General features: G+C 41.5%; 1 long non-coding RNA gene across 1 annotated transcript in view; it reads right to left on the bottom strand.

Annotated features, from left to right (window-relative positions):
- Positions 1-23,206, bottom strand: part of LOC116959569 — a 51,220-nt gene extending 28,014 nt beyond the window's left edge. The window contains exon 1 of the long non-coding RNA XR_004405944.2: positions 23,158-23,206. This is a non-coding gene — a long non-coding RNA (uncharacterized LOC116959569). The remainder of the gene's footprint in view (positions 1-23,157) is intronic.
- Positions 23,207-23,613: the final 407 nt, after the last annotated feature.

Genomic DNA, 23,613 nt, shown 5'->3' with positions numbered 1-23,613 from the left:
CACCCAGCTGGAGGGGCTGGGGGTGCCCCAACTTTGCTGGGGGCCAGTGTCCCCTTCTCAGTCAGGGGCACACGGGCAGACTGTGCCCAGACCTCTCCAGGGAGCCCCGGGGCTGGGAACATGGATGGAGCCCCGCAGAGGTGGCCTGTAAGAGCTGTGTACTGCTCTGTGTTGTATCTCTCTGATGGTGCTGTGCTGGCTGAGTGCTGTCAAGGCCAGAAGGAAATGTTGTGGGTAGCTTACATCCATTTTTTTGAAATTGTGACGCACATCCCTATTGTCATGGAAAGAAATGGTGACTACAGCTCAGTACTTGCCCATCTTTGCCTGAGAAGACAGTTGGCACCCTCTACCCTAGAGGTGAAGATGCATCCCTACCCTAAAGACAAAGAGTCAGGTCTGAGGATACAAATTAAGCTGGAAAGTAGTGGATAGCTACTTTGCACGGTGTACACATGAACACTGTGCAGAGGTAAGGAAGAGGAGATGCCCTGAGGAGCAGCTGGCAGGATCTTTTTGCTGGGTACCGCCATTCGCAGGAGCTCACCCCAGCTGGGACCTGTCCCAGCAGTGGTTTGTAGCCCTGCTGTCTTCCTTGGGAAGCCAGAGAATCCCTGATGGAACTGGGAATTAAATTCTGATCTTAATTCGTTAGCTTTCCTGGTCTTAGTCTGAGCCTTAGTTTTGTCACTTTTACATTTTTGTCCACACTGTTACAATACATTCATTGCTAAAACCCCCTTTCGATATAGCAGGTCTCTTAAAAAGCACGTAGGCGATGTTCAGGAAATATCTGTATGGTATTTTCTAGGTCGTCTTATGATATTCGTAAGTACAGTAGGGAAATAAACATTGGGTCCCTCTTTGACATTAGTTGTTCATTATACAAGTAATTTAAAGAATGGATACAATATAGGGAGTGTCTGTATGTTCACATGTGTATAAGTTAAGACATGCTTGTATGTACACATGTTAAACATATTAAGTTAATTAGTAACAGAGCAGCAAGATTCACTGTATTTTTCAAGATCTGTTTTATGGGATTTATTTAGGACTGTAGCAGCAGCCAGTCTACAGCAGCTAGCTTCCAGTGCAGCCAAATGAGTCATTCCCACCTACACTAACACATGTCAAAATGGTTCCTACTGTGTGTCTACCTATTAGAAATAAACAGAAAATAACTATATTAGTCTTAACTTCTGCAGCTTCTTGTACCTGAGGGTCTTAAAGCAGTGTAGAAATGGAGACTTCCCAGCCTGCTATGGTGGTAAGGTATCACATGCATTGAGGCATACCATATACATTTTTAGGTGGGGAAACCGAGGCACAAAATAGTTCATTTGCCTAATGTCACATAGCAACTGTGCAAACAGAGTAAAGCTGGCACTGCCTGCTCCCATAGCTTTGCTGCCTACCCACTGGACAATACTGCCATTAAATCCCAGGAATATATTTTTTTTTTTGCTTTATTTCCAGCTGGAAGTGATGGAGATTTTTTCATTTCTGTTGCTTAGCTACCCCCTGACCTTTGGACAGTCTTTCTCATTGGCTGGGTGAATGTATTTTCCTCCAGCTGCCTGGATGTGGACGTATCTCAGACCTCCCCCTCTGGCAGCTGCCCTGCCTCGACCATGTGTTTCTCTTCCCATCTTGTTGAAAGAAATTTTGTTATTTTGCCTCTAGCATATATCAATGGTACTAGAAAGAATGCAGAAAAAGCCTTCAAGAGTCATGTCCATTTTATTGATTCAGTGTATTAACACCACACTGTTAATTAAAGCTAACCCACTAATTAGTGTGATTCTGCTTCTCTGGGCTTTTCCACAACCTGCAGATCAGTGGGATTTCCTGTTCAAAACAGCCAAAACTAGAACAGTTAAAACTCTGAACAAACAGGGATCTTAACTTGGCAACTTGAACATCCATCCACTTGACACATGACCTCACTGCTACTAAAAACATCATACTAACAAAAACTTGCATGAGAAGTCTACTTGATGTAGAGGGCTTTAAATTTTTAATTAAGACATTTGGGAGTGAAACCTTCAGTCTAATGGTATAGCGGCATTTCATACTACTACTTCTAGGATGTGAGTTCTAAACTTATTCTCAGTTTTGCCTCCTGAAACAAAGACAGCTAGAATAATCAAAGATTACTTTTTTTTTTTTTTTTTTTTTTTTTTTTTAACATATCAGCTTTTACTTGTCACATTAAATAGAATAGAAGTGTGTTCATTCTCATCTGGAAATATTTTGCCAATAATCACATTTGGAACAGTGGAGAAGCAGTGATTGGAACAGAAGAAAAAAGAAAGAAAGAAAAAACATGCCTTGTCAGGCCATTCTGTAACGTTTCTTGAGTTATTTAAGCATGGAGGATGATATCAAATGGACTGCATAAAATCTAGAGCCCTGTGTTGGGCATCAGTGTCCTAAATACAATACAAGGACAGAGTTAAATTTAGTTTCTAATGGGATTCAAACAAACCATAGGATGGAGCTTCCTGTATTCAGCTTTTGATGAACTAGCCATGAACCATCTGGGAAATGCCAAGGACACATAAGCCTTAAATCCAGCCCCCCTGGGAGTCTTCCAGGAGGCATATTCATATGTTTGGGATCTATTGTGTACAGACTTCTCTTGAAGAGTTGAGAAGAGGTTACCCTTTTCTTTTCCAAACTGCCAGAAGGCGATGTGGGGTATCTCCTTTCCCCTATCAGCACACACTGCTGAGGAGGAGACCTTCCCAGAATATGGGGCTCCTGGGGTCAATGCTCACCCCAGTCAGAAGCGCTCAAAACTCTGACTCTGACCTCTTGGGAAAGTGTCCTTGCTACCAAGGTATTTGGTATTTATCAGACATATCTTGCTTGTGAGAGAGTGAGCTTAATTCACAGGAATATGTTACAAACAGTTGAGATGTTCAGATGGAAGGTACTGCAGAACTGCAAATTATTATATTTAATCACAGAGCTCTTGAGACTCTGCCCTTTGAAGCCTAGAGGCATTCATTAGCAACGTCATCATGTAATGCTGAGCTCTTAGTAGAACATAATGAAGATATCCTCAGGATGAGGGGAAAAAAGAAACACCGCATTTCCTCCCATGGGAGAGAGCGTAAGAACTAAATGTGCAATCCTAACAGATATTTTCCTTCAGGAGAGTTGAGTTTGTGTATTTTTTCCAGCACCAAAATGAATTTACCATAAATTTTAAGACAACCTTGTGCTCCTGCTGATTAGGCTCTCAGGATGTTTTCTTCTTTGTAAGAAAATGCATCCTGTCTCCCTGATGGACTATGCCAAAATCCCATCTGCAAGCATCCCTAAACACCAGGAAAGTTCAGGTTGGCTTTAAATTCAGGCTTCCATGCTAGCATCCATCCTGTGGTGGGAATGTGATGCCGGGAGGCTTTCTTCATGAGGATCTGCTTCCCAGCTTTGAACCCGGGGTCCCCTGTGACCCGACGTGTTTGCAAACCTGTCTGGTGACAAAAAAGGGATCATTACTACAGCAGAATCTTATAGCTGTGGTGCATCTGGGGATAAAGAAAGGACCGGCAGGCACAGGCTGTGCTTTAACCTACTTGGGCCAGAAGCCAAGCAGATGGGCAGGGAGCTGGAAGCAATCAGCGGTTCAGGAATGAGAACTAGTCTCACATTTTTGTGTGTACAATTGAAAGATGTGGATTTGAAACCAATTTGCTGCAAAGAGCAAAGTGATTAAAGAAAGGGCATAGCAGGAGTGCCGTTGGAAGTGCAGGCACAGCACAGGCTAACACAGCAAGTGCTGGTAGCAGAGTAGCTGTAACAGCATGGACTTCAGCGGCTGAAAAACCTGCAAGCTATTTTATTTTTCCTTAATATTTGTCACCCATCCACTCACCCAAACAAAAGAAGAAGGCCGGAAAAGACTGTCAGTTGTAGCATGTTTGCAAAGTCTCTTCTTATCACCCATCTTTACTGCTGTAAACAATTTCTGTGCATTTAAAATACTGTACACATGGAAAAATCATAGCTAAAATGTACTAGTCAGGGAACTGATCCCAGGAACGCATAAATATTAGTTACTTCTTTGAAGTTTTAGGATCAGCTGGATAAAAAATTATTGGAGTGGCTACAAGCTTTCTTCTGGAAGGAAATCAGCTAGCAGTAGGCCAACGAGGGAAGCTTTGTGAAATTCTTGACCTTGAGGGGATTCTGGAAAGCAGTGTATTTACTTAGGACTATTTGAGGGGCTTGGTAAATTGAACAGTCAAGGCCTTAGTCATCTTTGTGTGGGAATGGAGTATGCTCTCTGTGTAGCAGCCTTGAAATAAAAAGCCTGTGTGCCTGTCTGTGGAGCAACGGGGCTGCGAGCTGATTCAAGATGGAGGCACTGGTCATTCCTGTCCAGATTTGTATTTTACTTCTCTCTCCATTCTTTAATTTTTTTGTTAATCTGCAATAAATCACCCGGTCTGGAAGTACATGTTTTTCCCTTTGCAATTGGAAGCCATTACTCTAGAGAGCCCTAGTGTGAGCACTGAGCTGCCTACATCAACCGATGTGTGTGTGAGTGTTACCCGTTCTTAAAAGTTCAGGAGATTAACAGAGTTTGGGGATACTTGTAGGCGCAGTGTCTAAATAGATAGATGAACTGGCAGTATTTTTACTCAGTCTTTCTATGGGGAGATTTAGTGATCTGAGTGAGGACAGCTACCCACGGAGCAGCGGGCAGCGTGCTGATGGCAGGCCCGCCAGCCCCCTCAAAGCTGCTCTCCACAGTTCTTCCTCCATTGCAATGATTCTCACACTGGGCTTGAAATCTCAGGGATATACTGGTTTGCCAACTTCAGGATAATTATTTAAATGGCATTACAGTGCACATGTGACTGTTATGTCTGACTTAAACTCTAGTTTGCCTGGCATTTTCTTTCACACATCTCCGAAAGGATTTTTTTTTTTTTCTGAGTTAACAGCACAAAAGACATCCCTTTATTATTTTTATTCCTTAAATTGGAATGCGTTGGCTATGTAATTAGTAATATAGAGAGGGCGTGTGTTTATCAATCCTACTCTATACATCTCCTGCACCTGCTGGAATACACCTTTTCAGAATGCAAGGAAGGAAAGGGGGGTCTGCCTCTCTTCACTGGCTGTTTTTCCTTCTTTCCTTTTTTTTTTTGAAGTTGGTTGAAGTAATGGCTCCTGAGATGCCTCTGACACAGGATGATTTACCATGATTGTGTAAGGATTAGCCAAATGGGTGGGTTCGGGTGTTATAAATGGGATGTGAAAGTCTGGATTCCTGGCTGTAAGCTTGGCAGAGTTAACTTGCTCGGCCCTTTGTTCCTGTTAGACAAATAAAATGAGTTTCCTCTGAGTGGGTGGTAGGAGGGTGTATTTTGGATGAAATCTCAAACATGAGGTTCTGTGTGGATGTTTAAATACTCCCTGGCTCGTTGTGTGAGAGGAGAGATGGGCGAGGGGAGGAGCGGAGCTCTGGGGCTGCAGGAAGCAGTCTAGCCTGGCTGCTGGACGCAGCTTTGGAGACAGCCCACCAAGCAAATATTTGCCTACTGAGAAACCCAGGCCAGTGTGTTATGTCCTTGTACAGTGAAAACAGAGTTGAGTCCTTCTGTGGGCTCCATCCTGCCTTTCTGTATGTGAACACAGAGACTAGGAAGAAGACACCTTAAATTTTCTGAGCTCTACACCCCACCCACAGCAAGGCCAGCTGGGGCTGTGGTTAAACATCCCGCTGTTGGAGAGGTGGTCGTTGAGCCTCTCCCTGGCTCGGGAGAGGTTATTCAGCTTCCTGCTCATCCTCCTTTCTTGCTGGCGTGCAGCAACAGGGATGGGGGGGACTGTACTGCTCCTTCTTGGAGCAGCCCCAAGGAAGGCGGCTGCACGTACTGCCCTCAGGGCCTCTAAACCATCCTGCACAGCTGAGAGATGAAGAAAGCCTCTAGGAACCTCTGCTTGACCGCCAGCTCTACCCTCCTCATTGCTCTAGGCGAAGGGAATGGTATTAGGGTAATGAGAGTAATGGTCTGGGAACGAGGACTACAGCTTAGTCTGGTCAGCTTGTAAAATATTTTCTGTGTAGCAAAAAATGATTTTAAAATGGGAACAAGGAAAAATGTGATAAAAATAATATTAACAATGTGCAAATCTTCCTGCAATGCAAGAAGAAGGGGTGGGGGAGAATGCTGAGGAGAATTCAACTTTCTAACCTTCATATGTGGGAACTGGAGCCAGAGCTAAACCAGAAATTTTTGATTTTTTTTCCTAAGGGTTCATAAATCAAAAAAAAAAAAAGACATCTGAAATCTTATTAAATGTTTTATACAGGCTACGATGCTTTTACAGCCGTTGTAAAGCTTCCTCTCACTCCCCATTCCCAGGTGGTGCTTTATTTAAACGAACGGGCAACCTCTGCAATCCTGCCAAGGTCATGGAAGCCTCCACAGCCTGCTCGTGAGGAGCTGTACTGAACAGGCATCGCAGGAGAGTTTAGGCTGGTTGTTGCTATGTGCTTGGACAATGAGAGTTTTGTTTCCGCACCCTGTTCTCCCCTTCAAAGAAAGGGGCTCCAGCCTGCTTGTCTTACGTGGTGGTTGAGTCAAACGCAACAGAACGATCCGTGTGAGTCACTGCATCGCCAGGCGGGTTACAGTTACAAATGGTTTATCCTGATTACAAATGAAAGGGCAAGCATTGCTTCCACTGCTCTTCATCCTTAACAGCCTGCTACACCGTGTTACGGAGCATGTGTGGGAAGAGACATACGCAGGTAAAAGAGCAGCTTAGTGACCACAGCGTCTGAGGGAGGCTCCGATCTTCCGCACTCGTTGCCAGGTGCGGTGCTCCTCCGCTTTGTGCTGTCGCGGCTTCCTCTCGCAATGGCAGCAAGCACATGAAGAGTCAGGCATTTCCCGCGGCTTTTCTAAAAAGTGCATCTGTATCTATTGAATCTTTGGAGTGTTAAAAAATCGATGCTAAGCCAACTTCCACAGCCTTTCCCAGCAACATCAAATTAAAGGAAGGCATGGTGCCATAATTTCCCATAGCTGTGTATACTGTGTTACAAATAGAAAACCTACTCATTATTCATAACCGACCAAATGATAAAATATCTGAATCTCTCGCACATTTTTTAACATGTAGGTTATCTTTTTTTGGCTAGTTCTTTTAAAATCCAGGCTTTTAAAGCAAGGCTGTAGTGTAAGATGAATTATGATCACTCCTCACTGTACTTGCAATTACTTCACTAATTCCTCTCCAAATGTGTAATATACTAATATGTGGAGATTATATTCAACAGCGAGACAGACTGAATACTGCAAGGGAAGTAATTACTTTTGAATATCATTTTGCAGACATTATGAAGTCTCTTGTTAGATGAATTTATGAATGTTATCAGAGCTGACGTAAGCACATCTGTTACCAACTTTGTCTAACTACATGCAAACTGTGTAGTGACACCACTTATACTGACAAATATTTTAAATCTCTGAAATTTTACAAGGTAAGTTTCCTCTTGAAGAGGTATCAGTATAGTAATAAACTTTTTCAATAAAAAGCAAAACTTAAAGCTACCTATTTTTTTTTTATTGTCCCAATAATTATTGCTCTGTGTGGAAGACAGCAGAATAAAGGGAGTCATGCCTTAATAGAAAATGTCTGGGTAGAAGAGACATAATTATAATTCTCTTGACTGGAAATCTAATTTTAATAAAGACCTTGGGTTTGGCTAGATTTCTTAGAAAAGATGGTATTCTAGGTTAATTGTTTCCCCAAAATTAAAAACTGACTGAGAGACTGTTGTTCTGTGAGAACAGAAGCACTTACACAAGAAAGTCATGGAAACATGTAATAAGTTAAGGTAAGCAATCTTTTGTTTGTCTATAGTTAATTGTAGTCATATAAAAACACTGGTATTTACAGTTCCATTATTATGCTATGGAAATAATGAAAAATATATGTTAACAATAAAATGTATTTTTTATCCATAGCAGCATGAGTTGTCATCACCCCAACTGCTTTAACAAACTAGATAGGCTGTGGCACGTCTAGTACTCTGCCTAAAACAGAGATCTTTTGAAAAGTTTGAAATTCATGAGTTGCTCAGGTGAGGCTCTGAGGGAGCTCCCAGTATGAGCCACAGGTGTAACCACTCCTCAGCTGATCACTCCAGGAAGGGGGTTAAATAATGAGGTGCCTGTGGAACCTGAGTGTTGGGCTCTTCCAGTAGCTTCTTCTGGATTGCTATTTCTGGTTCACTGTTGTCTGCAATGTTCTGCTTAACAGGGAAGGAGGTTTGCAGGGAGCCTGCCCTTCCTCTGTCCTTGTGAAGGAAGGAGGCAGCTATTGTCCTTATGTTCTCCTGAGCGCTTCTGTCTTGGTCTCCTGAGAGCAAGTTATGTCTCACACTGGTGGAGGATTCTTCAAATCAAAGCAGAGGGTGTGACTGGTAAGCTTTTTCTGTGCTAGTCTGCAAAGATTAATATTTATCACAACTAATAGCTATAGCACCTTGACCAAAACTGTAGTAACTCATGCTTTTATTTCTGGAGGCGTGTGGATCAGCTGTTCTCTGTGTTGGCCAAATATCCTTACGTGTCTCCCCTGTCTTTTTATAAGAAAGCAAACCAAGTCTGTCCTGTAAAGGTGTTACCTGAGCACTCTGGATTTCTGCCAAGACCATATTTGCAGCATTAAATTTTGTTTTAGATTACTTGTGAAGTAATCCATACTTGCTGTGTTTCCTCTGTTTAAACAAAATATATTGAAAATAACAAGACTGAATTTTCTGAGGCTCCTGATATTGTTAAGGGCACTGCTTTTCAAAGAAATGTAGGAGAAAGGAAATCTCTAGCCAAGCAGCTGCTTAGGCAGTACCTTTTTGTGCTGGAGTCCAGAAGACTTCAACTCCGATTTCATGAGTCATCTGTAATTTGTTGCATGTTGAGGTATATCTTGCTTTCAGTCTTTGGGTTGAAATGTGAGCTTTCTAATATAAATAAGCATGCAGGGATTAGCTTTATAATTCACAGGTCTTAGACTATCACTGGCTTTGGATTACGTCCAAGTGTGACATACTGTTGGGAACTGAATGCTTTTGATAGTGGATGGTATACCAGCACCACAGTATTAACCGGCTTCTAAATGTCCATGGTAGTAAATTTGTTACCAAAACTAAGAGGATATTCTGTCAAAATATCTACAACAGCCTTAGCTCCCCGCTGCACTGCCTGCAGTGACGCTACTTGGCTTCATTTTGCTCTTGCCTTTACTCTGCTTCCTCCTTCACTTTGCTCTATAGCACTGGTGTGCTTTCATATCCATGATGTCCTCACCCCAGTAATGGAGAGAGAAGCAGGCACACTGATGCGTGTATCAGGTCAACAAGGGTCTGTAGGTCCTTGGAGAGGTAGATCCCATAAGGTGGGATGGTCTAGGAGGAGAGCCCCATCCTGCTGCAGCCTTCTCCAAGGGGTGAAGTTCTCCCAGGGTTCCGATCAGCTGGAAAGAGACCATCAGGGAGAGGAAAGGGAGACATTTTCTACCCACGTAGACTACCTGTGGAAAGTTCACGGATTCTGTCTGAAAGAGTTAATAGCATTGAGAGAGCTAGTGGTATTGTGATACTGAGTTTTGGCATTTTTACTGGGAAAGAATCGGATGTTATTGCGTGTCATTACTTCTCAGTCCCTGGCAGGCAACACTCAGCACATGACAGGAAAAAGACCAGCGATTCCAACATGGAATATCTCCAGGACCAATCTTTCCCATACAAGAAATAGAAATCCTAGCTTGAATGCCTGAGATTACAGCTCCAGAAAAATATCTCTAGACGTTACAGAAGTCAAGAGACTCTGCATGAGACATGCTGTTTTCCATGTGGTGATGAATAGCGCATCTCTTTCCTCATCAAACACTGCGACATTTTGAGGCATACCCATTGATGCTGTTCATGGCAAATAAAGTGATGCTAAAGCAACAGACTTGTGCATACATTCAGCACTGGAATTTTTTTTGGTTATTGCAGCTGCTATGGTTACCAATCACGTGGTTGGCCACCTTCTGTAGTGGAAGTACAGTGATTATACTGCACATTGTGTGAAGAAGTCAGATAGACCTTGGGGGTGTGCAGTGGGTGTGAATTTCCTACCCACTGCAGGAGCTGGAATGCAAGTTCTCCAGAAGAAATACATATCAATGCTAATAGTGCCTAAGCTTTTGTAAAGCAACTGTCTTTGACTTTTCTATTTTTTCTTTTTTTTCCCCCTCCTTAGAAGTAAGGAATGTCGCAAAGGAGATATGCCCAAATAACTGATTACCCTTGCAATTAATGCAAATTGACCTTTTTATGCATTTGATAGTACAGCGACCTTAATGGAGCTGGTACTGTGTATGTTTGCCCTGCCATTGAGGCTAAATAAGTAGTTCCCCTAACTTACAGTATCTTCTTATATTAACTAAACACTGGAGGGAAAAAATAGACATTAGAAGAGGTTATCTGTGGACCTACATAACCTTGTTTTCTTGCACGTTCCTTCCCTCACCAAAACCCACTTTCGGTTTGATCAGCTGTGTCTCTCCAAAAGACCCAATTAGAAAGCTTTTCTCATACAGAAAAGGTACTAAGCAATGTGCCCAAAGGAATTACCTATCTACTGATAAGTGCAGTTGACCCCCAGCAATGAGACATATAAAATCTGTGGTATAACAGCCATCCATCAGTTAAACAGTTACTATCTGTAACTATGTGTTAGCAACGACCAGGTATTCCTTCACTGTAGTGTAGAAGACTGAATTTTTCTGCAGTCAGCACTACAAGACCTTTGGGTACTACGGTGCATGCTGCAGGACCAGGAGACCAGAGTGGTTGGGTCTTTGTATGGAAATTGTCCCTTAGAGAAAGGCTACAGTGAATTTCCTCACAACTCTGTTGCATTTCCTAATATTGCTGTAAGTGCATCTGCAGGGCCTCCAGGAGTGGAATTACTACAAAGAGCTCAGGATCTCAGTCCCTGGAATCTTTAGCTGTGATGTGGCACTGCACCAGCATCAGAGATAAGCTGGCATACGTGTCTTTCTACCCGTTATGCAACAACTGCCCTTCTTTCTTTCACTGTTTCTCAGCCTAATTGGTCCAAGACCACGGGAATAGGTACCATTTTCCTTATTGGTTCTTATTGTCCTACATAATAAACAGCTGGCTCTGCTTTGATGACAGAGGTCTGCTGCTTCTCTGGGTGAGGGTACTGCTGCCATGCATCTGAGACTGTACAGACACGAAAGCTCAGTCAGGACTCTTTGGCGTTGCCCACCAGCCCTGTGGAGGCAGGAGGTGCTGCCTTGCCAGGCACTTCTGGGAGAAGGCAGGGACAGATTCTGCAGTGGCTTCTGGATTGATGTGGTCTCTCCTGCCTCTGTACTGCGATGCCCCCTCCCACTTAACCCATCTCTCTCCCCACCTACTTCTGTTGCAGTAGCCAGTCTCAATTTTATTTGTACGCTCATGGGAGCTTTTGGAGTTGGACGTTGACTAGATCTATAAGAGACGCAATGAGTTTGAATTACCACTGAGTATGTTACCATCCCTTTGGGGAGAGCTTCCCTTAAAAATTAGCCTGCCTCCAGAGGTGTGGTTTTTACCTTTGTAAAGATCAACCACAGACTGGACTTCAGGAAGGAGCCAAGCACTTTTTGCTCAGACACCATAGTTTAAATAACTGTGTTAATGAAAGAGCTGTTCACTTTGCCTACTCATGGATACTCTTGCTGACTTTAAGCTGGCAGTATGCAGTTGCTGGTAGAAACCTGAATTTCTTCTTCTTGATGACATTGCAGCTGTTTACAAGACAGGATGTTGATCTACCTGGAAATAGCCTGTCTTTTGTTGCCATGAACAAATGGTGCTGACATTTTTGCAGCTTTGATTGAGATTTCACAAAAGCTGTCACTGTAGATGAGTCTGCCTTTGACTTTTCTTTGTTTGTCAGTGATGCCTGCTTGTGGTTTTGCCTCCAGCTTACAGTATTTCCTTGGGTTTCAGTGGCCTCCACCCAAGTCTTACACCTGACGTGACCTAAGTTCAACTGCTGGTGATGGCTTCTGCAAGCTCATTGTTGCCAGCGAACCCTCCCCATGTTCTTTCCAATTCACTCTTCCATTTCCCGTTCCTTTATTGATATATTAACTGGCTTAAAGTGGCCATATTGATTAGTCTGCTGGCTAGCAGTATTGGCTTGAGATGTTAAAGTTTCCTGTTTTCTTACCCTACACAGGACTTTTCTCTACGTACACACACACACAAAGGCATGATTTTATTTGCACTTCTATAGCTGCCTGATAATCAAGTCAGTCCATGGAAACTTAAGGTATGCTTCTTGCCAGTAAGAGCATTACAGAGGCAATAGGGGTCCTATACTCTAAAGGGGATATAGGCAAAAATGTAAAGTTATGTCAATAACAATTTGTCAGGCAATGAAATAGCACATAAAATGTTGAGAGGGAAATGTAATAAATCCAGAAGATTTTTTTTTTTCATTTGTGAAATATTCTCACGTATTCGTCTTGTCAGTTTTCCCATCTCCATGAGGGTGAGAAAAAAATCCTTTTTAAAAATTTCATTCTGCAAGTTTATTTTCAAAAAGGCTGCTGGCAGGTTGTCACAGAAGGAGAAGATTATGATTAACTGAAATGTCATCAGCCTGTTATTCTCCACAGAGGTGATATGAATGGGAATTAAGTAATGAACTTCTGCAAACGGATGATAGGAGAAGGAGAAGTAACAGGCTGATTTCTTAGTTAATGCAGGGCTTTGCTGAAGGAATGGAAACAGTGAGATTTTCCTTTTAACTTCTTGTACCTCATCAACTTCTATTACCAAAAAAAGATAAAACTCTCTTGTCAAAAAGAAATCTCTAAGATCATACAGAAAGGGAAAGGTGAATTCTTCTTCGTTTAACCAAAAATCTTGTATTTCTAAGCTTTGGGTTTTCTGTTAATATAGCTGTGGCATACATGCTGCTGATCCTTTTTCCAATGTTGCATGATTAAATCATTGCAATGGTAACTGATGCATCTTCTTTCACAGGACTACCAGGATGCTGTTTAATTTTCTCCTGTGGGAAGCTCACGCCTGATTCAATCAGGTATTCTTTAACTTTTTTGTTGTTGTTTTATCAAAGGAAAGACAGGGCAGTACATGTTAGCCTATTATGTTACACATTATAACTCAAGATGTGTTGAAGCCATAGAATCTGGATGTGAATTTCAAATGTTAATACAATGAGAGAGGCCATTTTCATTATGCTGATATGGGTATGTGGTTGGTGTTTGAAGTGTTGGAGGGGTTTAGAGGTGAAGTCTCCAGAACTGTCGGTCCTTCTTATTGGGGAAAATACCAAACTTTGCAGACGCCACAACAGAGGCAGTAATCCAGTCACATAACACACAGTGGGGGAAAAAGCCTCATCTCGAATGGCAATAAAATTGCCTTCTGGCCAGAGGTTAGCATGTCTTTGCAAGTACTTGTTGACGAGCTAGTTCCTCTGTATGCGAGGGGGCAAACTACACTTTAATACCCTTTGAAATCTCCGTCCTGTGGCGCGAGGGCTGAGGAGCCCTTTGGTGTGCGACAACTGCGGGCCGGGATCCCGCCAGGCATTGAAGGAGCCTTTACTCTGGCTGGGCGTTAGGGTGAAAAAACACCTCTATGTGGCAACAAAGCCCTGGGCTGATGAAAAGGCCGCAAGGTCAATACTGTGGGTCAGATTGCTCCTCTCATTCCCGTCCTTTTAGGGGCACTTGTTTGAACACACAGATGGGAGAAACCACCTACAAAATCGCTGTGATAGCATCCTCAGGGCACAGCGGCGAACTTGTACAGCCAATTCTTGCAACCGTCCCCATTTTCCTGCCCCTCCCGGGCAGGGGGTGAAGAAAAGGACTGGCTTGTGCATGCTGTGCTCCTGACAGCATCCCTGCTGTGTTTTACACCAGCTCTGGTTAGTGCACAGCCCTGTGAGAACCAGAGTGGATGAGCTCAGTGCAAATCACCCACGCTGGGCCAGGTCTGCAGTGGGAAATCAGCTTCTCTTTGCTCTCCCTTGCTCCTTTTCTTGGTGGTTCTGTGGGAAAACCGTTTCCCTCGCTGCTGGATGAACCAATTGAGTTTCCGTGTCGCTTTTTGTAAGACCTTCTTACATTGTACGGGAAGCAACCAGCTGAGTGATCCATCACTACTGTCTCTACTCCCCTGGAGACATGCAAAGCAGCCTGCGGGGACACTAGGAACCTGCTGCAGCAAAAACCAGGTAACGCCAGCCTGCAGCACCACTGGGTTTCATCCGATCCCTTTGTGAGGGGCTTCACATCCTCTGCACGTCGATGGGGTGACAAGGCTGGTTAAATCATGCATTTCAAAACCTTCAGCACAAAGTCCAAGGACATGTTGTGGTTTTGTAATAAGAGTGTAATATTTCTTCAGTTGAAAACACACATCTTCCCGAGATCACAAGTGGCCCTGTAGGTCATAGGTGGTTCAGTGATGACATCCGTTGACACAATTAAGAGAATTTTCTCCTAATTGCTTAATATAAAATACTAGTAATATTATTTTATATAACAAACCCTTATAATAATGCTCTCAAACCTTACTGGATTTAAGTGCTAAGATTCCGTAAAAGGTCATTTTTTCTCTGTTAGTTGCTTTCTTTTCTTCTAAACTGTGGTAATTAGAATCTAAAGAAACTGTAAGCTGAATAGGGGAATTGAAATCTTACAATTCCTCACAATCACATCTTAGTGCTTTGAATAAGCCAAATCAATTTTTGACAATGTTGTCTTTGTGATCTCTCCAAAATGCCTTCCCATCCTTCCCTCAACACTACTGTAACTCTCTTCAAATATTTTTTTTTTGTCTGATAAGTAATTTTACATTCATTGGCATTGCTTGCTTGTAATCAGAGAGCCATTCCAGCAGCCAGCAGATGTTTAGAGACAGCGTCTGCCATTCTTACTTAAACCAGGGAGGGTTTGATCCCAGGAGATGTCCTAAGAAAATCAATGGGACTGTCTGCTGTAAAAGAAATGCTCAGTGGTACAATAGGTAGAACTGAGCTGCAGAGGTTTCAAGGGAATTAAGCAGGTATGCAGAAAGAATTGGCACAAAGCTGATTTCACAACAGTAATTCACTCAGTGGTATTGATATAGGAGAGCATTTCAGATGTGTTGTGGAATAAACTGAGCTACTGGCAAACATTCATTCCTGCCTCCTTCCTGTACGCTGCAATGAGAGCAAGACTGTTTCTGAACAAAGAGCTCCAGTTTCCTATTTCTGTTGCGGTTCCTGTAGTATGACAAAGGACAGTATACTGTAAAGTAGTCTACAGCAAGGCCAGGTGTGGAGATTGTGGTAAACGGGGCTCCATCTTTGTAGAAGAACGAGGAGCCCAGACACTACTCTCAAATCTTTATGTGACGGTGGGCTCCGTACCAGGGCTCCCAGCTAGCTAACAGCCATGTAACTTCATACCCATGGCTAAAGTTCGTAATACGGAGCACATAGCAAAGAGGTGCTTGTGTACTTCAGTTGTTGCTGAAATGCATGACGCTGAGGAAGATTTTAAAGATGCCCTGCATAAACATCTAATGAGGGATTTTCACTCGCACTAGTTGTGAAGATTCAAACAGCACAGGAAATGAAATACTATCTCCTCTAGAGAACCTGCTGAGATATGTTTAAAGCCTCCACTAATACATTACACAGATGCCTGTTCCAATAGTTTATAACAATCCTCTGTGGCCAATGGCTCCACTCTTCAGAATGTAATGCCCACAAGAGGGTTTTCTTCAAGACGAAGGGGATTTCTGTTAATCCAACTTGATGTGACAGAATATCTCATTTGCTGGTGGCATAGTACATGACAAAGATGCCAAATGAATAATCGCTGGATAAATTTTACTGTCACCAGGTTGTAATATACTGTTTCAAAACCCTGTTTATTAAGGTTTACTACTTTGATATTTGCTTGTCGACATCTTTTATTGTGATAATTGGCCACCTGCTAGTCTTGCTTCTCGCTTCAAAGATTTTTTTTTTGTCTGATTACGTTTCACAAAATTTTCAAATCCCACTGCTCCCTTTCCTGCTTTCCCATATTGTTTTAAGCCATGGCATCAGATGCACATTATGGACATGATTCCTTATAAACACTGAACTGCCCCTTTTACAGCACTCTGGTAATGTCATTTATTCCCACTTTTCAGGCTGTCAGAGCCAACGAAGCATCTTTGTGTAAGCAACAATCAGGCCCCATAAATCCAACTATGAGATCCTTTTGGCTACATCTGTGTTTTTAGGAGTATGATAGCAGAAAAAACATTAAACAGAATGAGCAAATATTGGCTCACCTAGTGTCACATCAGCAGTATTTTGGGTTGCCAGGCAGGAAGGCAGGATGTTGGGGAGACTGAGTTTCAGAGTGGTGGGAAGCCAGGCTCATCAGGGAAGACAAGTGATTTAACATGGCCCTTCATGGTAAGTGCCTGCAGCTAGCTGATTGCTAAAGCAGCATTGAGAGGATCTGTAGAGGAGATTACACAATCAACCAGGCCACCTAGCAAAAAGTCTGCTGTGATGGTGTCTATTGGAAAAGAGGCTGATTCCTGCTTGTAATGCTCTTAGACCTCTAAAGATCACCTAGAGTAAGCATTACTTGGTTTACCTTGTTTGTAAGTGGTTTTGGTTTGCTTTTTTTGTCTGTTCAAGTAAATTATTATACAAATTGCTGCTCCTTCACATGTGTCTTTCAGCAATCCTTAAGATGAGCCTTCCCATTTCAGCTGCATATAGTGACTTGAACCCTGAGTGCATGAGTTGTAGGACAAATATTAAATTCTGTGGGACTGTTCATGATTAAAGTTAAGCACGTGTCTGTACTCTGGGGAAAGAGATGGGAGATGATATCCTATCACGAGAACCCATATTTGATCAGCCAACAGAAGTAGCTACAAAGTAGCTGCTCTTCAGGTAGCATTCTTAAAATCAAATAACTGAAACTGAATTTTGCAGTAGCTGCGCGGAATGCTATCCGCAGACCATGAGGCCGATCCATAAAGTACAGTTAATGACAATATTTGATTTTTTTTTTTGAACGTGATTTTTCAAACTACCAGCCGTAGAAGATAATAATAGTCTTAAAAAATAGCAGATAGAGTGTCTTGTTCTTGCCTGGTCCTGGGCTTTGATGTTGGAGTGACTGGCAAGCACTAAACCCTAAAGTTTTACATATAGTTTATACAGAATATTCTGACAGAGTCAAGACTGGTTTCTGGGTTGGTTCAACTGCAAGGTTACTTGTATCGTATAGTTTTACCACATTCCCTAGAAATCCTTCTCCTGTCAATAAGAAATTACTGTAACTGGTAAAGGTGTGCCAAGAGCCACAAAGCACTGTACAAACCTGATCCCATCCCTGCCAGGACTCAGATGAGTAGTGACTTCTGCTGAAGTGAGCTGCCATGTGCACTAAGCTGTGACAGGATGTGCATATTGACACAAAAAGGCCTAGATCAATACAGCCACTTGCAAAACGAAGGGTATAGCCTGATAGGGAACCAATATTATACAATGTAAGAGAGGAAATTTGAGACAAAGACATTAGTGCAGATACTGAAAACAGTCAGAGGTGTTATGGGAAGTTTAATACCCACACGGAACGCAGTACTACAGAGGTAAAGCTCTCACCTGGAAGATAATGTCAGGAATGTTTTACTCTCTGTGCTTGCACTAATTGTGTGTTTACATTTTTAAAAGGACAGCAGGGACCTATCTAAAAGCAGACTGAAAAGAATCCTCCACCAGCAACCATATCTTTCTTCTAACCAAATGTGTTTCTCTGATGTTAGAGGAGTCTGATTTCTATTAAACCAGCATAAATCTCAAAAACCCCAATCAACCAAATTTTATATTGGTGATGGATTTCACTGAACAACATTTGTCCCCCCATTTCTTAGAAGCAATAAAGATAGAAGAAAAAGAATGCTGGAGGATTTGCAGCAAGAAAAACCTACAAAATTACTGCATGTACATTTTCAGTTACAGTGATCAGGTACAATCATAAACTATTTGATCACTTGCAAAAATACATGTAGTGTTATTTGTTCCTTACGTAATTGTTATATTTGTTTCATTGAGGCTTAAAATTATTAATATATGCAAATTTTCAAGTAGTGACTCAGTAGAAAAATAATGAATTTTTATGCTATTTGTCAATAAATTATAATGAAGAGGACATAAAGATAAGAAATAAAGAAGGGAAAGCAAATTAGAAAAGGGGACAAAAAGTATTTGTACACAAAACTAATTTCTTGTAATTTTGAAAGTGCAATTGCAGTAAAGGCCATTTAAGTATTTAGGCAATAAATACAAACTAGGAAAAATGCCCTGCTGCATTTATAACCATCGCCTTCAATTTGGAGGGCATTGCCAACATCACCACTTACAAGGAACTTTAATCTGTTTAAGTAAAGCTTTTCTAATGACTAACCTAGGCAACTACCACAGAGAATGGCCACATACAGGATGTCTAGACAACTAATGCTTACCTCATTTTTACAATACACTTACACTTCTATTGAGTCTAGAGATCACAGGAGACAAGAATATAAAAGTTACTAATCCATTAATGTTCCCTGTTCATTTCGTGCAAGGGTTATGAATTGTTGCAGTGTTGAAATACAGTGACTTCAGGGGTTATCAACAGATGTCTCAGATTAATGAGTCATAGATACTGTGATTCAACTAGGTTATTTTTTTTTTTAGAGAAAATAAATTAACTCCACCACACAACATAGAAGAGCAACCTCTCCAAATTTAACTGAAATATCTGCTTAGCAGGGTGAGAATGGAAGCTCTTTGTCTATGCCCAGTACAGAAATGAACCATATAAAATTGAAATAGTGGGGGGAAAAAGGCAAAAATTGTAAAACTTGTAAGGAACATGTCAAGACAGGAAGTCCTGCAATCCATGTGCCTCATAAACAGATCAGCAGACCCATCTGTGTCATTAGGTGACTTAAAGGACACTGAACTGAAATAACATATATTATTCTTCTATAAATGGCATGTGAAATACTGGGGTTTTTTTAAAACACAAAAGCTTGAAATTTGGAAAAGAAGGATAATATTTTGTTGAAACTCAAAACGCCTATAAAGCCAGTGCTGAAAATATTAGGTGTTTCAGGCTATTCAAAGTGAGGGGAAATGTAAAGTGAGTCTGGAGATGGGGCGGGTGCAATGATGTCACTAAATTGTCCATTAAAACATACGGTCTTAGATTTTAATCCCAGGAGGGCTTTCAGAAACCTGAGAAAGAAACATAAGGAATTATTCACCAGAAACTGGGACAGAGAATTCTACAGTTATGACAACAGCCTGAAGTACAAGTGTGGCAGCTGCTCCAGACAAGAACTGCTAAGAATATCATGAACTCTTCCTCCAAGTTTTAATTGAGGGGAATATATACATACAGGTACAAGAGCCCCATTAATTTCTGAATAGGCTTTGTAAGGCATTATGTAAGGCTTATAGCTTTTCTTGAATGAAGATTAAAGCTAGCATTTTCTTCTGTTTAAAAAACTTCTCTTAAAATCCATTGCTTTCCAGTTTTGAAAATGGAAAAGATGGAGATACGTTTCTTCCCTGCTTTCACCAAAATGAAATGCACATTTTGGCATCAGGGCTTTAGCTGGCATTCTGATATATAGTTCATTAGTCCCCTGACAATTGCAGAAGATTTTTTTTCTTATAACAAGGTCTCCGGGAAATTTTTTTTCTCAGCTCCTTCCTCCAGATAATTGCCAGAGGCCCCATTTTACAAGCTCCTGTCTAATTTTTTTTCTGAGGTTCTAATACCACCAGGATTTGATAGTCTTAAAATGTTGTCAGTATCTCAGCCTCTCAAAGCCTGGTATTTATACTCCACAAGCTCTGTAGCCACATCTAGCTAAGGTTTACGCAAATACACTTGGTCTTCCTCCTGTAAATAATTTTTGTGTGATTGTATGAGCTAATTTAAAAACCATTCATCAGTGAATGAACATTTGTATCAAGAAACCAGATTTCTGTACTCTGAGACCACAATGTACAATAAAACAAAAAAATATTTATTGTTTCTGCTTGTGAAACTTCCGTGAAACTTGAACAAGGACAAATAGGCAAGACTGCATATTCGACCCCTGAGAAGAAAAGGTTTATAAAGTAGCAAGAGGATCTCTCTAGAGAATATTGTTTTCAGGCCATAGAATACTTTCAAAGCTTCCATGATTCAGCAGACCTGGAGGAGCTCTGGGCTAGGCTGGACCCTTCTGATTTCTTCCTTAGCAGCAAAAATAAATCTATATTGGTGCACTTATATTACTGAAAAGTAATACATCATTCTTACATGCTCATTGATTTACTTTAAATAACTCCTTATTTTCTGCAATTTTGATGGCTATAGGTAGAGGTTAACATAGGTGTTATTACAAAATAACTAATTAATAAAAAGCTTGCAACACATATTTGTAACCTCACAGCATGTTGAAGACTCGTATGGTGAAGAAATTCTATGGCACAAGACAAAACTGCTATTTTTCCTCTTTCATGTATTTCATATGAAATATAAACTGCAAAAGGGAAAAAAGTGCTGTGTATATACCTGGCCCTTTTCCTTTACAGATCCCTGCACTTGTCCTTTAAAGATTACTTCAATTTCCTACTTGCTCCTAAATTGAATTCCAATTGCAGTTGTAAATTGAATTGCAATTGCAGTTCTAATGTGCTCTTTTTTCAGTGGAGGCTTCTTTGGCAAAATATCTGAAAGATGACTTCAAGAGAAGAGGAAAGTGAATACTGAGTTTTGGACTGCACGAAGTGATTTTACAAGATCTTAATTTATGAGTCTCTTCCAGGTAGCTTTCTAAATCCTGCAATAAGATTTTCAGACCCTGTGAAGGCAGGAAGGCCAACTGGAACCCAAGGATGCAAGGGTGGTGGCTGGAGCAAAGTCACCCAGTTTGTGGAAACCCTATGGAATGGATATTGGGAGAGAGGAAATTCTAATTTCCCCCCCTTCCCCACATCTTTTTGTTGGCAGAGTGGACACAAGATGAAAAGGTCTTTTCCCCAACAGAAAAGGTGAGACTAAAGCCTGAGACCTACAGAAAAATCTGGTGACCCATGGCAATCTAGGATGAGCCATGAGCAGCTGAATAATATAGCTACTTAGCATAACTTGCTTTAATGGACTCTGTGAGTATAAATATACTTTTATAATATGCATAGTAACCATAGGTGGCTTAGCTCTTTCAAAAAAGTGTGGAAAATAATTTCACATTTTAGCCATGCTCCAGAATCTTTTTGTCAGTTTTTGGATTTCAAGAATCACAGTGTTTTTCCCTCTTCCTCCTGCTATATGAAATCCTCAGATGAACAACAGAATGACTAACACCCTTTGCTATGGAAAGAATGAAACTGAGTATTCAGAGAGTTGCCAAATGCAGAGTAAACAAACTGATATAACAATTTCCCCCTCTCTATCTGTTATGGTGATCTCAGTTGGAGTTTCAACATCAGGACAGAAATCCTCAGACAGAACAGATTTCCAAACTGATAACATCTCTTTAAATGTCATATTAGAAGAAGCAACTTACTCTGCTGAAAAGTCAAAGCCACTGATATCACAACATTACCCACTCTTGGTAACAGTACCATCTCCTTCTCTGCAAATTGTTTCTTCCATAACAATTTAAGCCACGGAAGCCTGCAACTGCAATTTGTGATTCTAAGAGAGTTCTCGGAATATATCCCAGAACTCCCAGTGATTGGCAGCTCCGCAAAAAGCGATAGCTAGCCCAACTATCCATCAAACAAATGAGTGGTAAGTCATTTGGAATTTCTCCCAATGCTATTCAGTTTTATGTAGAATTTAATTCTGTTGTGTGTAGGAGAGGTTTCCCAAAGGTTAATAACTGTGTCATTTTATATTTTGCTCAGAAAACTGAGAGCTAGAAAACCATATTTCAGGCTAATTGTGTATAAAATGGTTTAGAAAATAGTCACCTTGAATTATGGACATACAAAAATGAAATGTATCTGAAGGCTTTTTATTTTATATTTTCTTTAGAATGAATCATTCAAGTTTGTTTAAGGATTCTGCTCAAACTTACTAGACATTGCTAAGGATATTCATTTTCCACTCTTTTTAAATGACTCTACTATTAAAGTCCATGATAAGACTAGGAGATACCTCTGTTCCTTAATATTCAGAGCCTGGAATTCTTTGCTGAAGATAAATGCTTATTGCAAGTAGAAAGAAGAAATTACTCATTCATTTTGAGACATTGCCTGCAGAAGGGGTGCTGGTCTTTTCTACCTGGACAAAACTTGCCCTGAATACGGGACATTGGGGTTTTGTTTCTCTCTGGACTAGATGAATCTCCAGCTACATCTCCCACTTCCCAGGCACACGCTGTAAGCATGCTGTTGTGAACTGTTCTTGGAGGGAATGTTCTCCATGGCTTCTGCTGAAATTTTGCCATCTCCTAGAAAGGAAGACAGAATTTCTGGTGCCAGGGAAAGAACATAAAAGTCAGTCCTTTCTTTGGACTGTTTCTGAATATCATCCAGAATGTGCTCTTCATAAAAGATGGAAACAACCCTTCGAGCAAGAACCAAAACACATTTCCTCCTTCCAGCTGACTTGTCTTAAATAGTATGCTCATTTACAGAATAAAATGGACCTCCTCCTCTAGATATAAGGTGCTCGGGAAAGCTATGAAGATGAATGTCAGTTTAGATGTTACATGTGAACTCAATGTGCAAGTCCATTAGTGAAGAACAGTCCCAGAGAAGCACAGAGAAGGAGGACTCAAGGGAAATAGGCAGTTAAGAAAGGAAGAGTTGGACAGAGTTCAGTAGTCTCCAGGTAAAAGGGCAGCTGAGCTGGTAGTGTGTCCTTTCCACTCTTACCATGTTCTATTCCAGCTGTCTTTCTCTGTAAGTCTAGTCCTTGAACAAAACTAATGTGTTTGTGTCCCTCGTGCTGAAGTTCAACAAACACTTTCGTCCAGAGTAAGCTGACACTACCATTGAGCAAAGGAATCTTACCTACCTGCCCTCCTGGCTGGCTGCTCCTGCATCGTGTCCTCTCTTGCACCAAGACAAGCATTTATGAGGCCACACGCTAAACTGGATCAGGAAACTCATCTGGCTGCAAGCTAGTGGCATTTTTCCTGCTGGGTTAGTTTCTAAAGCAGTCCTCTGAGTCAGCTGCCCGCAGAGTCCCACGGACATCTGTGCAGCACAAAGGTTGGGGCCGCGCAGGGGCAGGACCAGGCAGGGTGTGGAGTAGGCAGATCGGCTTCTTCCATTAGCAGTGCCCGTGCATGCTGCCCTGAAGCGTCGCACAAACCGCGAGCCTCACTCCAGAGTGCCCAGGGTTTGATTTGCGGAAGCGTTCACAATCATGAGTGAATTCCTGGGGAGATGTGCTTCCTTGAAAAGAAAGTCTTTGCTAAGCGTATTGGAAAAGCAGGTGCTAGCTCTTTGATCTGTAAAGTGGGGATAA

The sequence above is a fragment of the Tyto alba genome, unplaced genomic scaffold (assembly GCF_018691265.1).
Source record: "Tyto alba isolate M040663 unplaced genomic scaffold, T.alba_DEE_v4.0 Super-Scaffold_18, whole genome shotgun sequence".
In the NCBI taxonomy this organism is placed as follows: domain Eukaryota; kingdom Metazoa; phylum Chordata; class Aves; order Strigiformes; family Tytonidae; genus Tyto; species Tyto alba.
The sequence above is the reverse complement of the archived record's forward strand: the minus strand, read 5'-3'. Positions and strand labels throughout refer to the sequence as shown.